Source organism: Canis lupus, chromosome 7 (assembly GCF_011100685.1).
Source record: "Canis lupus familiaris isolate Mischka breed German Shepherd chromosome 7, alternate assembly UU_Cfam_GSD_1.0, whole genome shotgun sequence".
Lineage (NCBI taxonomy): Eukaryota > Metazoa > Chordata > Mammalia > Carnivora > Canidae > Canis > Canis lupus.
In genome coordinates, this window is record NC_049228.1 from 49399413 (window position 1) to 49413227 (window position 13815).

General features: G+C 33.3%; 1 long non-coding RNA gene across 4 annotated transcripts in view; it reads left to right on the plus strand.

Moving 5' to 3' along the window:
* LOC106559006 overlaps nt 1-13815 on the plus strand; it is an 85368-nt gene that overhangs the window by 16162 nt on the left and 55391 nt on the right. The gene's annotated exons all lie outside the window — the stretch shown is intronic.

A 13815-nucleotide genomic window follows, 5' to 3' on the forward strand; every position in this document is an offset into this window, starting at 1 on the left:
CTAGGTACAGGGCAGCTGCTTATGGTAGCAACAGATCACTGCAGTACACTTCCCATAGCTGGAGAACTTCACTAAATTTAAAATTTTCTAGTTAACTGGACCTATTCTAATTACATTTAAGGGAGATAAAAGAAAGGACAGAAGGACCTCAATAATATGTACTACATCAAAATTAAATGCACATATTATCTTGCTCTTTCTCTTTCTCTGTTTCTGTCTTTGTTAGATATGCAATATTTTTGCTTTGGTCTTATTTTTCCTACCTTTGAAGCACAAATTTGCCCATGATGATTATGTGAATGAACTATCCAGTTCTTTCTCTCCTTAGTGTGTGTGTATATTTGTGTTTTACAGCTATATGGTAGTATAATTGCCATATGATAAACAGCACATACTTAAAGTACATAATTTGACAATTCTTGGCATATGCATACACCTGTGAAATCAAGATAAGAAACATAGTCCTGGGGATCCCTGGGTGGCGCAGCGGTTTAGCGCCTGCCTTTGGCCCAGGGCGCGATCCTGGAGACCTGGGATCGAGTCCCACGTCAGGCTCCCGGTGCATGGAGCCTGCTTCTCCCTCTGCCTGTGTCTCTGCCTCTCTCTCTCTGTGACTATCATAAATAAATAAAAATATTAAAAAAAAAAAAAAAAAGAAACATAGTCCTCACCAGCCAAGTCTCCTTGTGACCTTTGGTAATCCCCTTCTGCTTTTCCTTAATCCTCTGCCACCAGACAACAACTCATCTTCTTCTTCTTCTTCTTCTTCTTCTTCTTCTTCTTCTTCTGCTTCTTCTTCTGTTTCTTCTTCTTCTTCTTCTTCTTCTTCTTCTTCTTCTTCTTCTTCTTCTTCTTCTTCTTCTTCTTCTTCTTCTTTCTTATTCTTATTCTTTCTTCTTTCCTTCTGGATTTTACTTATTTATTCATGAGAGACACAGAGGTAGAGACCTAGGCAGAGGGAGAAGCAGGCTCCCTGCAGACTCCATCCCAGGACCCCAGGATCACGTCCTGAGCCAAAGACAGATGCTCAACCACTGAACCACTCAGGTGTCCCTCATCTATTTTCTATTACTGTAGTTGCCATTTTCTAGAATTCTGTATAAATAGAATTATATAGCATGGACTTTATTGTTTTGTTGGGTTACTTTCACTTAATCTCACTATTTTGAGATTCACCAGGGTCTTTAGATGTATCAGTAGTTCATTACTTTTATTTCTGAATAGCATTACAGTGTACAGATATATCACATTTGGTTATTTACCTTTTAAATGGACATTTGGGATGATTTAGTTTTGGGCTATTACAAATAAAGCTACGAACATTCACAGACTTATTACAAATAAAGCTATTATAAACTAAAGTCTTTATAAAAATATATTTTTCTCTGCAGTAAATACTTAGAGTAGCTAGGTTATATGGTAGGCAATTGATTTACATTTTAAGAAATTGCAGAAGTTACCCAAAGGGACAGCAGTTTATGAGCATTCTGGTTGATTCAAATCTTGGCAATGCTTGATATGGTCAGTCTTTCAGTTAGACCTTCTAACATGTGAAGTAGTATCTAATTTTGATTTCAGTTTACATTTCCCTAATGAATAATGATATTAAGCATATTTTATGTGGTTTTTTTGTATATCTTCTTTGATAAGTGTTAAAATGTAGTGTTGAATTTTTCAGTGGATTGTCTGTTTTCTGATTACACATATATTTTATATGGAACAAGGTATGGATAAAAGCTCATATTTTTATGTATGGATAGCCAGTTGATCCAGCACCATTTTTAAAAAACACTATCATTTCTCCACTGAATTGCCTTTGCATCTTTCATGAAAATTAATTGTATGTATATATATGTATATACATACATATATATGTATAACATAGTAATATTTATATATAAACCTAAATATATACATATATATTTATATAGATTTATGTGTATATATATATATATATATATACACACACACACACACACACTTCTTGACTGTTTTTTCCATTGATTTATTTTTTCTGCCTTGCTAATACCTCACTGTTTTAAATTTTTGAAGTCAGGTAGGTCCTCCAATTTTGTTCTATTTCATTTCAAAGTAATTTTGAATATTCTAGGAACCATGCATTTACATATGAATTTTAAAATCAATTTGTCATTTTAAAAATAAAGACTGCCAGGATTTTGATTGGGATTGCACTGAGTATATAGATTACTTTAGAAGACTTAACATCTTAACAATAACATTTGAATTTTTCAACCCATGAAAATGGTATACATCTCCATTTATTTAGGTCTTTGTTAATTTATTTCAGCAATATATTATAGGTAGTTTGTAGGTCTTTCACATATGTCAGGTATTCTAAATTTACATATTTTTATGCTATTATAAATAGTTTTTAAAAATTTTAATTTCTAGTTGTTCATTGCTATCATATAGAAGTAAAGTTGTTTTTCATTACTGTTCTTTTATCTTACAACAATGAAAAATAATTTGTTAATGATAGTATTGGGTTTGTTTTTGTTTTTGGTAGATTCTGTGGGATTTCTCCAGATACAATTATGCCAACAGCAAATAAAGGCAATTTTATTTTTTTCTTTTACATCTGGATATCTTTTATTTCTTTTTGTTTAGCTTTATTATACTTGCTAGGAACCCAAAGATAATTTTGAATAGAAGCAGTGAGAACAGGTATCCTGGTCTTATTCTTGATTTCAGGTGGGAAAGAATTGTCTTCCACTAATAAAGAGAAATGTGAACTGTAGACTTTTTTAAAGGTCTGCTTTATCAGGTTGAGGAAGTTCCTTCTTTCCCTAGTTTGTTGAAAGTTTTTCTCATAAGTGGGTGTTTGATTTTGTTAGTTGATGTGTATGTGTCTATTAACATGATCATATGAATTGTGCCCTTTACTAACATAATGTATTACATTAATTGTTTTTTGGATCTTAAAATATTGTGCATTCCAATATATATCTGACTAAGCCATGGTGCATAACTCTTTCCATATATTGTGGGATTTCGTTTGATAATATTTTGCTATAGGTTATTCATTGTCTAAAGTAACCTGTTATTTTATTTTCTTTTGATGTCTTTGTCTGGCTTACATTCCAGCATTATGTTAGCTTCATAGGATGAACTAGGAAGCATTCCTTTTCCCCTCAAATTTCTGTAAGTTTGTTAAAATCTACCAGTGAAACCATATGAGCCTGAACTTTTTATGGTGGGAAAATTTTAATTACAATTAAATTTAAAAATTTTGTTGTTATTATTACACTTTTCTTAAAAATGTCTAATTCTTAAGCCAATTTTGGTAATTTTGTAGTTTTCTATTTTTGTGACTTTAAAAATGTTCTTCTATTTCTCTAATAAATACCTTCCTTTGTGTTAAATAATTGTTTGGTAGGTTGTTCCATTTTATTTTATTTTATTTTTTAAGATTTTGTTTATTTATTCATGAGAGACACACACACAGAGAGAGGGGCAGAGACACAGGCAGAGGGAGAAGCAGGCTCCATGCAGGGAGCCTGACGTGGGACTTGATCCCGGGTCTCCAGGATCATACCCTGGGCAGAATGCAGTGCTAAACCGCTAAGCCACCCGGGCTGCCTTGGTAGGTTGTTTTAATACTTCTGTTAATTCTTAAAAATTTCTTGAGTTATTTTAGTAATGATTGCTTTAAGGAGTACAAATAAATGTACATTTTGTCTTACATTGTTTAGATTGTCCATGCAGTAGTTCATAATATTCTTTTTAAATATGTTTAATTTTGAATGTTTTGGTAGTAATGTTCCTGCTTTCTTTTCCAATTTTGGGAATTTTATCTTCTCTCTTATTTTCTTGTTTAATCTAAATTAATGTTTATTGCCTTGTTGATTTTCTTAAAAAGAATAAATTTTTTGTTCTGTTTTTTTTTCTATTGATTTCATTATTTTTATTCTAATCTTTATAATGTTCTTATTGTTTCCTACTTCAATTTGTTTTGGTTTTAATTTATTCTTCATTTTTCCAGTTTCTCAAGGTGGAAATTTAAGCTGTTGATTTGCGACTTTTCTTCGTTTCTGATATAGGGATTTAAAACTGTAAATTTCCTCTACACATTGCTATAGCTGCATCTTGTATTCAGACATGTTTTGTTTTTATTTTTAATTTGATTTTTCTTGTGATTTATTCTTTGACCTACTCATTATATAAGAGGGTGTTGATCAATTTCCATATATTTATAAGTTTCTGAAGATTCTTTCTGTTACTGATTTTTGATCTGATTCCATTGTAGTTGGAGAAAACACTTTGTGTGATTTCAATTTTTTATTGAGGTTTTTTGTGTTTTGTTTTTGTTGTTGTTATTGTTGTTTGGCATAAAATATAGTCTATCCTGGAGACTGTTCCATGTTTATTTAAGAAGATATGTATTCTGCTATTGTTAGGTGTACTATTCCACAGATACCTGTGAAGTCTTGGTTTTATAGTGTTATCTAAGTCTTCTTTATCCTTATTAATCTTCTGTGTAGTTGTTCTATTCATAAGTGAGAGTGGGTTATTTTAATTTAAAACTGTTATTTTTGAATTGTCTGATTCCATTTTCAATTCTACAAAATTTTGCTTCATGTATTAGGGGCACTGTAGTTAAGTGTATAAATATAACATATATTACTGATGAATTAATACTTTTTATTACTGTAAAATAAATATTTTCTTCTCTAGTTATATTTCTTGTATTAAAGTCTATTTGTATAGTATTGATATGGCTACAATTGTCATAGAGTTGCTGATTTCATGTTTTATCTTTTATATCTTTTAAGTTTATATTTGTGTTTTTGAATATAAAATGTGTCTCATAGAGAGCATATAGTTAGGCCTTGTTTTTGTGCAGTCTGACAATCTCTGCCTTTGTTTGTTTTATGTAGTCCATTTATATTTCATATAACTATTGCTGTGGTTGGGTTTATGCCTGCCATCTTGCTCTTTGCTTTTCATTTTTCTTCTCTTTTTCTAATGTTCCACTGTTTTTCTTTTACCTACTATTTTTGTGTTAAATATTTTTTATATTTTACTATTTTACTTTCTCTGTTGACTGCATTATTATTTCAAGTTATTTTCCTACTGGTTGCTTTAAGTATTGCAGTATGCATCTCAACTGATCCTAATCTACTTTAGAATACTACAAATGTAATCTCAGTAAAATAAAGTATTTTTGCTTCCTTATAGATCCTTTTTTCCTCCTTTGTGTTATTATTGTCATATATTGTATCTACATGTTATAATTCCAACAATATGGTGTTACATAATTTATACAAAATATACATATATATATATATTTTAAATATTTATTCATCCATTCATGATAGACAGAGAGAGAGAGAGAGAGAGAGGCAGAAACACAGGAGGAGGGAGAAGCAGGCTCCATGCCAGAAGCCCGATGAGGGACTTGATCCCGGGACTCCAGGATCGCGCCCTGGGCCAAAGGCAGGCGCCTAACCGCTGAGCCACCCAGGGATCCCCTATACAAAATATTTTTTAAAAATGAAATAATTTTATTTTGACATATTCTTTATTAAAATATATTTGTATAGACTTTTGTATTTACACATCTGTTTATTCTTTCTGGCTCTCTGTACTTCTACAGATAAGAGATATTGTCTAGTGTTACTTTCTTTCAGCCTGAAATGTTTCCTTTTGTATTTCTTACAAGCATACCTGCTAGCAGTGAATTCTGAGTCTTTGTTTATCTGAGAATGTCTTTATTTCATCTTATTTTTGAATAGTTTTGCTGAATTAGAATCTTGGTTGACATTTTATTCAAACACTTTCGTCATTGCACTGCCTCTGGGCCTCCATTATTTCTGGTGTGAATTTAGCCATTAATTGCATTTTTGTATAGCTGTACTTGATATGTTTTTTTTTTTCTTGTGCTTTCAAAATTTTCTCTTTGTCTTTGACTTTCAACAGTTCAACTATGATGTGTCTGATTCTCTTTGAGTTTAGCTTACTTGGGGTTCAGTGAGTTTTTTGAATGTGTAGAAACCTCTTCTGTAAGTAATAGGAAAGCTTCTTGTTTTCTCACCTAGTCCTTCTCTGGTTGAACTGCCATTCATTCTAGTTGAATTGAGAGAACTGAGGGATCGGGAAGTTTTATAAGCATCTCTTGTCAAAAGTGTCACAAACTTGCACTGTTTTTGCATCTTAGCCTAGAGACTCTGTGCAGGCAATAAGTCAGGAAAAGCATTCAGCACATCTTGTTTGTTTTCATTCAATCGGGGATATATGTTCCTCAATGTTCAGTATCTCCAAAATCATTAATTCCTATATTATATGCAGTTTTTAGTTGTTTTGGGTAGGAGGAGAAATCTGGTATGTGTTACTCATTATTGGCTGGATCACTTTTTTCTGTTTTCTGTTTGTGTTTATATATATATATATTTTTTTTGTATCTTTTTTTTTTGGAGTTTGATTTGCCAACATATAGTATAACACCCAGTGCTCAGCCCCTCCAGTGGCCCCCTCAGTGCCCGTCACCCAGTCACCCCATCCCCCCCACCCATCTCCCCTTCTACTACCCCTTGTTCATTTCCCAGAGTTAGGAGTCTCTCATGTTCTGTCACCCTCACTGATATTTCCCACTCATTTTCTCTCCTTTCCCCTTTAATCCCTTTCACTATTTTTTATATTCCCCAAATGAATGAGACCATATAATGTTTGTCCTTTCTCTGATTGACTTGCTTCACTCAGCATTATACCCTCCAGTTCCATCCAAATTGAAGCAAATGGTGGGTATTCGTCGTTTATATTCCATCTTCTTTATCCATTCATCTTTATCCATCTTCTTTATCCATTCATCTTTCGATGGACACCGAGGCTCCTTCCACAGTTTGGCTATTGTGGACATTGCTGCTATAAACATTGAGGTGCAGGTGTTCTGGCATTTCACTGCATCTGTATCTTTGGGGTAAATCCCCAGTAGTGCAATTGCTGGGTTGTAGGGTAGCTCTATTTTTAACTCTTCAAGGAACCTCCACACAGTTTTCCAGAGTGGCTGTACCAGATCACATTCCCACTAACAGTGCAAGAGGGTTCCCCTTTCTCCACATAATCATTATTTTATAAAGCAGCCTTAGGTTCATAGCAAAATTAAGTGGAAAATACAGAGAATTCCCATATATCTGTAATTCCCACCTATGTACAAGCTCCCTACCAACATCCTATACCACAGCAGTGCGTTTGTTACACTGATGATGGATTTACACTGATAAATCATTACTCCCTAGAGTCTACAGTTTACATCAGGGTTCACTTCTGGTGTAATTTCCATGGGTTTTGATAAGTGTATAATGACATGTATCCCCCATTATAGTATCACATGGAGTATTTTCACTGCCATAACAGTCTTCTGTGCTTATCCTTCCATTCTCCATAATCCTAGCAATTTCCAATTTGCTGTTTCCATAGTTTTGCCTTTTCTAGAATATCATAGAGTTAGAATCATGAAGTCTGTAGCTTTTCAGATTGGCTTCTTTCTCTTAGTAATATGCATTTAACTTTCCTCCATGTCTTTTTGTGCCTTGATAGCTCATTTCTTTTTAGTGCTAAATGATATTCCATTGTTTGGATGTACTAGAGTTTATCCATTCCCCTAATTAAAGACACCTTGGCTGATTCCAAGTTTTGGCACTTATTAATAAGGCCGCTAAAAACATCAATGTGCAGAGTTTTGTGTAGATATAAGTTTTTAACTCCTTTAGATAAATACTAAGGAGTGCAATTGCAATATGGCAAGAACATATTTAATTTTGTAAGAAAATACCAAATTACTTTCTAAAGTGATACATCATTTTGCATTTGTACCACCAATGAATGAGAGTTCCTGTTGACATATCCTCGCCAGCATTTAATGTTATTAGTATTTTGGATTTGGGCCATTATAAAGGCATATAATGATATCTTGTTGTTATTTTAATTTGCAATTTTCTTTTTCTTCTCTTTTTTTAGAGGGGAGAGAGGGAGAGAGAATCTTAAGCAGGCTCCAGGCCCAGTAGGGAGCCAGATGCTGCTTGATCACACAACCCTAAGATCATGCCTGGAGCCAAAATTAGATGCTTTATTGACTAAACCACCCAGATGCCCCCAATTTGCAATTTTCTTTTTTTTTTTTTTGTTTTGTTAATTTGCAATTTTCTAATGACATACGATTTTGAAGATTTTTTATTATGTTTAGTTTTTTCTTCTGTGTGTCTTCTTTGATGAGATGTTTATTTAGGGTTTTGACCATTTTTTAAATCAGGTTTGTTGAGAGAAGGTATGGAATTTTTGTTATTCCCAGGAACTATATATATTACCCTTTTCTTCACTAACATTCATCATCTATCCCAACAGGAATTATTGTCTTTGGGGTAAAATAATTTACTGGACTATTTTAGCATATACTGGATCAAAGATGCAATAGTGTGAAATTGAGGCAAATGAATCTGTAATTACTTAAGTTCTTTTATGATCTTTGGGCTATAATTTTCCAATTTCGTAGGGATTAATTAAACAATAAACTATTGAGAACCGGATCTATATGATGTTTTGTGAAAGATGCACACCCAAGTACAGTATCTGTCACTAAGTACATGTGAAATTAAATATGATTATTTAATTAAAAATGAAAAATGACATTGTGATTGGATATAAGCATGTAAAATTATACTAGCATACGTCATTGGCATGTTTGGAAATATATATATTTTACTTCTTTGTTGTTTATTTTGCCACTTATTAAGAATTTTTCTAATCACTAATGTGTTAAGATAAATATAAACCTGGCATTAGGGATCCCTGGGTGGCGCAGCGGTTTGGCGCCTGCCTTTGGCCCAGGGCGTGATCCTGGAGACCCGGGATCGAATCCCACGTCGGGCTCCCGGTGCATGGAGCCTGCTTCTCCCTCTGCCTGTGTCTCTGCGCCTCTCTCTCTCTCTCTCTGTGACTATCATAACTAAATAAAAATTAAAAAAAATAAAAAAAGTACATATATGATTTTACATGTTAAAAAATAAAATAAAATAAAATAAACCTGGCATTATATAACATTTTTATCTTAAATACAGATTAGTCCAAATTAATTCTGGCAAGCTTTAATAACAGAATTTTTTAAAGATTTTTTACGTATTAATTTATTCATAAAGAAACACAGAGATAGAGAGAGAGAGAAGAAGCAGAGATACAGGCAGAGGGAGAAGCAGGTTCCATGCAGGGAGCCCGATGTGGGACTCGATCCCGGGTCTCCAGGATCACACACCGGGCTGCAGGCGGCGCTAAACCACTGTGCACCGGGGCTGCCCGATAACAGAATATTTTAACAGCAAGTTGATTAGATGGTTTTCTAACATATACTGACTATGAATGTCTCCCTTTCTGAAATCACCATTTGAAACTTTTATCTGCAGTTTGATTTTCTCATTCCAAATGCCTGCTGGGCATATCCATTTTTCCACATTCATCCTGTTTAAAAGCAAGTAGATTGCCTTATCCTGAAACCCTCTCGGCCCCTTTTTTACTATTTATTAATGGGCCTTGTGTAACTCAATCACTGAGCATTGAAACCACAAATTCATTATAGACTTATACTCACTTTCCATGTCCTGATTCATAGTTTCTAAGATTATTTCACTTTATTACTTGAATCTCAGTTTTAAGTGATAGAAACTATGAAGGGAGAAATGTAGGATTCTGGGGAGGAATCCTATAGTCTCCATATACTGGCACATTCCCAGCTAGATATTCTTGGGGGGATAAAAAAGATTATCTTAGGGTCTACAGTTGCACTGTCCAATAGAAATACAGTGTAGTTACAAATATAAGCTACATGAATAATTTTAAAATTTCCAGTAGCCACATTAAGAAGCAAATTAAAAAATAAACAAGTAAAATTAATTTTAATATATATTTTACTTAACCCAATATATCCAAAATATTATTTCTACCTGTAATCAGTATATACTTATTAATGAGATGTGTTATTTTCTTCATACTAAGTCTTTGAATTATGGCAAGTATTTTATACTTACAGCATATTTCAGTTTTTACTAGTCACATTTCTTTTTCTTCCCAGGACAAAGAACTATTTTATTTCCAATATTATTACTTATAATAATTTAGATCTTAGAAGCATAAAGTGGGATGAAATATTACAATAACCAAAGCAAGAAGTATATCTCAAAATTATGGCTATTAATGAATAACATACTCCTGAGAGTTAGTAAACTTAAGTATGAAGCAGTCATATATGCATACATATATTTTATATATTAATTTTTATTTGAGTATATTCATATATATGTAACACAGCATTACATTATTTTCAGGTGTACAAACATAGCGATTCAATATCTCTATATATTACAAGTGTAGCTGCCCTCTGTCATCATACAACACTAATACAGTATCATCAACTCTAGTCCCCGTGCTGTAATTTTAATGCCATATCTCTCCCACTTTTCTTCACCCATGTTGCCTATCCTTTCTCTTCCCTACTGTCTGGCAATCATCAGTTTATTCTCTGTATTTATAGATCTTGTTCTGCTTCTTTTTGATTATTCGTTTGTTGTGCTTTTTTAGATTCCACATGTGAATGAAATCATATGGTATTTTTTTCTCAGTCTGACCTATTTCACTTAGCATAATACCATCTAGGTGCATGCATGTTGTCATAAAATGGCAAGAACTCATTCTTTTTTGTGGCTGCCTAATATTCCATTACACACACATATACACACACACATCTCTTTATCTATTCATCTACAGTAGATATTTAGATTGCTTCCATATCTTGGCTATTGTAAATAAGGCTACAATATACATAGGGGTACATATATCTTTTCAAATTAATGTTTTCATTTTCTTAGGGTAAATGCCCCAGTAATGAAATTATTGGGCCATAGGGTATTTCTATTTTTAATTTTTAGAGGAACCTCCTCCATACTGTTTTCTACAATGGCTATACGGATTTACATTCTCACCATCGGTGCATAAATATTTTTTTTTCTCCACATCCTCATCCAACACTTGTTATTTCTTGTCTTTTTGATACTGTTCACTTTGACAGGTGTAAGGTGTTATCTTATTGTGGTTTTGATTTGCATGTCGCTGATCATGAGTGATGTTGAACATCTTTTCATGTGTCAAGTTGGCCATCTGTATATCTTCTCTGGAAAAAATGTCTATTCAGATCCTCTGCCTGTTTTTTAATCAGATTATTTTGGTGTTGAGTTATATGAGTTTGTTATGTATTTTGGATATAAACACCTTATCAGAGATATCCTTTGCAAATATCTTCTACCACTCAGTAAGTTGCCTTTTTATTTTGTTGATAGTGTCTTTTACTGTGCAAAACTTTTTATTTTGATGTAGTCCCAATAGTTTTTTGTTGTTGTTGTTTCCTTGCCTTAGGAAACATAACTAGGTAAGTGTTACTATGGCCAATGTCAGAGAAATTACTACCTGTGTCCACTAATTACATATCAAGCCACATCTGACTAGGGCTACCATATAGAATAATGCATTCCTAGAGAGTGTTGTACCATCCTGAAATGCAAGAGTCTAAAAGATGAGGTTTTTGGAGAACAAGGTCTGAAAACTGAACATCAGAAAATGTGAAGATAATGTGTCATTCTGGAGTTATAGTTAGATTCAGTGCCAGAGGAGGTGCAATCAGCCAATGTCCATGGAGCAGGTAAGACCTGGAAGAGTTAGCAAACTGAAGTGTAAAATCTACATTTATTTCCTTTAGAGACACCTCCTCATTATTTCAGAATATTGCATCATGCCTCTCACTCTGGACTCTGGAATCCTTTGACTATATATCTTTGCTTGTGCTATGTGTGTGTGAGTGTGTGTGTGTGTGTGTGTGTGTGTGTGTGAGAGAGAGAGAGAGAGAGAGACCAGGAGAACGAGCAAGTGTATAGGCAAATGCATGTCAGTATTTTTTTTTAAGATTCTATTTATTTATTCATGAGAGAGAGAGAGAGAGAGAGAGAGGAAGAGACAGGCAGAGGAAGAAGCAAGGAGCCCAACGTGGGACTTGATCCTGGGACTCCAGGACCACGCCCTGAGCCAAAGGCGAGCCATCCAGGGATCCCCCTGCATGTCAGTATTTTTAAAGAAAAAATTTGAACATAGATTCCTAGATTCCCTGTGAGTTCTCTAAATCGCTTTTGCATTTGGCCATACACTTTGAACATCTTTACATATTACTACATGGAAATCTACCATAATATGTTTAATCGGAGCATCAAATTATATACTTTTTCTGCCTTTTACTTAAGCAATATCCTACCAGTAGGTATTTACGTTATTTTGAGGTTCCCACAACTAAATGAGTTGTGGCTATATACATTCTTGTGCACATTGTGAATACTTCATGCAGGATAGATCCTTATAATGTAAACTGCTTAATCAAAGACTCTGGGCATTTAAAGGTTTTGTTACACACTGATCAGTTGCCTTCCAAAATAGTTGAACAAGTTTATACCCCACCTACATGACAGAATGTATCCTTCCCTACACCTTACTTGTTCCATAGGTTCTGAGCCTCTAAATCGTTTTGTCAATTGTGGGCAAAATGATGTTATATTATGATTTCATTTTAATTTTAAAAATTTTTGTGTCATTTCTTAGAATGAACAAGTCATTTTGTATTTTATTGGAAATTAATACTCTTACAAAATGTTGCAGTTTTATACTTGATTGCTTTTTAGTTTATTTCAAAAGTACTTCATGGATATTAATACTTCACTGTGTCATAAATGTTACAAACGTTTTATCCTAGATTATCATTTGTCTTTTTTTTATGATGACGTATTTTTCAGTGAGATGTTTAAAATTTCATGCATTCAATTATATCAGTCTTTTTTTTCATGGCCTCAGAAATTTGAAACTTAACTAAGAAGGCCCTTCCCACCCTGAAATTCAAAATAAATGTTTTCTAATATTTTGTCTAACACAAAATATTTACTAGATTTCCATATTTTGATTTTTATTTGATTGACAATTTGTTTTTAAATATGATATAGGAACCTAAATTTATTTTTTTTTAATCTGTACTCAATTTTCTGACACCATTTAAGTTTCTTGGTGTTCTTTTAAGGATGTGATATAATCTTAGACATTTAGTATTTTGATTCCTCTGTGAGTATTATGTATTTCCTAGCTGCTATTTTTTTCCAAGGTCTTCACGGCTCACATTTAAATTGTACTTTGTTCATCGAAAATAATAAATATTTTTTTCACTGACAAAATAACTAGGTTGATTAAATTCTGGATATTAATAATGCCTCACATTTACGTAGCCTTTTGTCATACACAAAGCATTTACACATATATATTTAATTCTCATAACACCCTGTGAATTAAATGGGGCAGGTATTCTCCACTTTACAAATGAGGAAACCAAGGCTTAGGAAATGAAGTGATTTGTTCAAGGTCACATTGCCACTGTGGGATGAGTAATGATCCAGAAACAATTCCTATCTGGTGCTTTCATTCCCTTTTCCAGTCAAACCTGCTCAGAGATCATTCACATTTAGTCATTTGATTTTTCAATAATCATTAATTGAGGACTAGAACAGAGACTTTTAGTTGCCTATCCAGCATCCATCTTTACCTTCATTTCTAAAAGAATGTTCATTATGTTCAGGTATCTCCTTTTTTCAGGATATAGCTCAGAGGAAGAGTGGATTCTGATAGAATTATTCATCACGATAATCCCATTCCTCTTCTAAGTAACTGGTTTGGAACTGATATATAATTATTTTTGGTCAATGAGTTGTATGGAGAAGTGTGCTTTGGGTT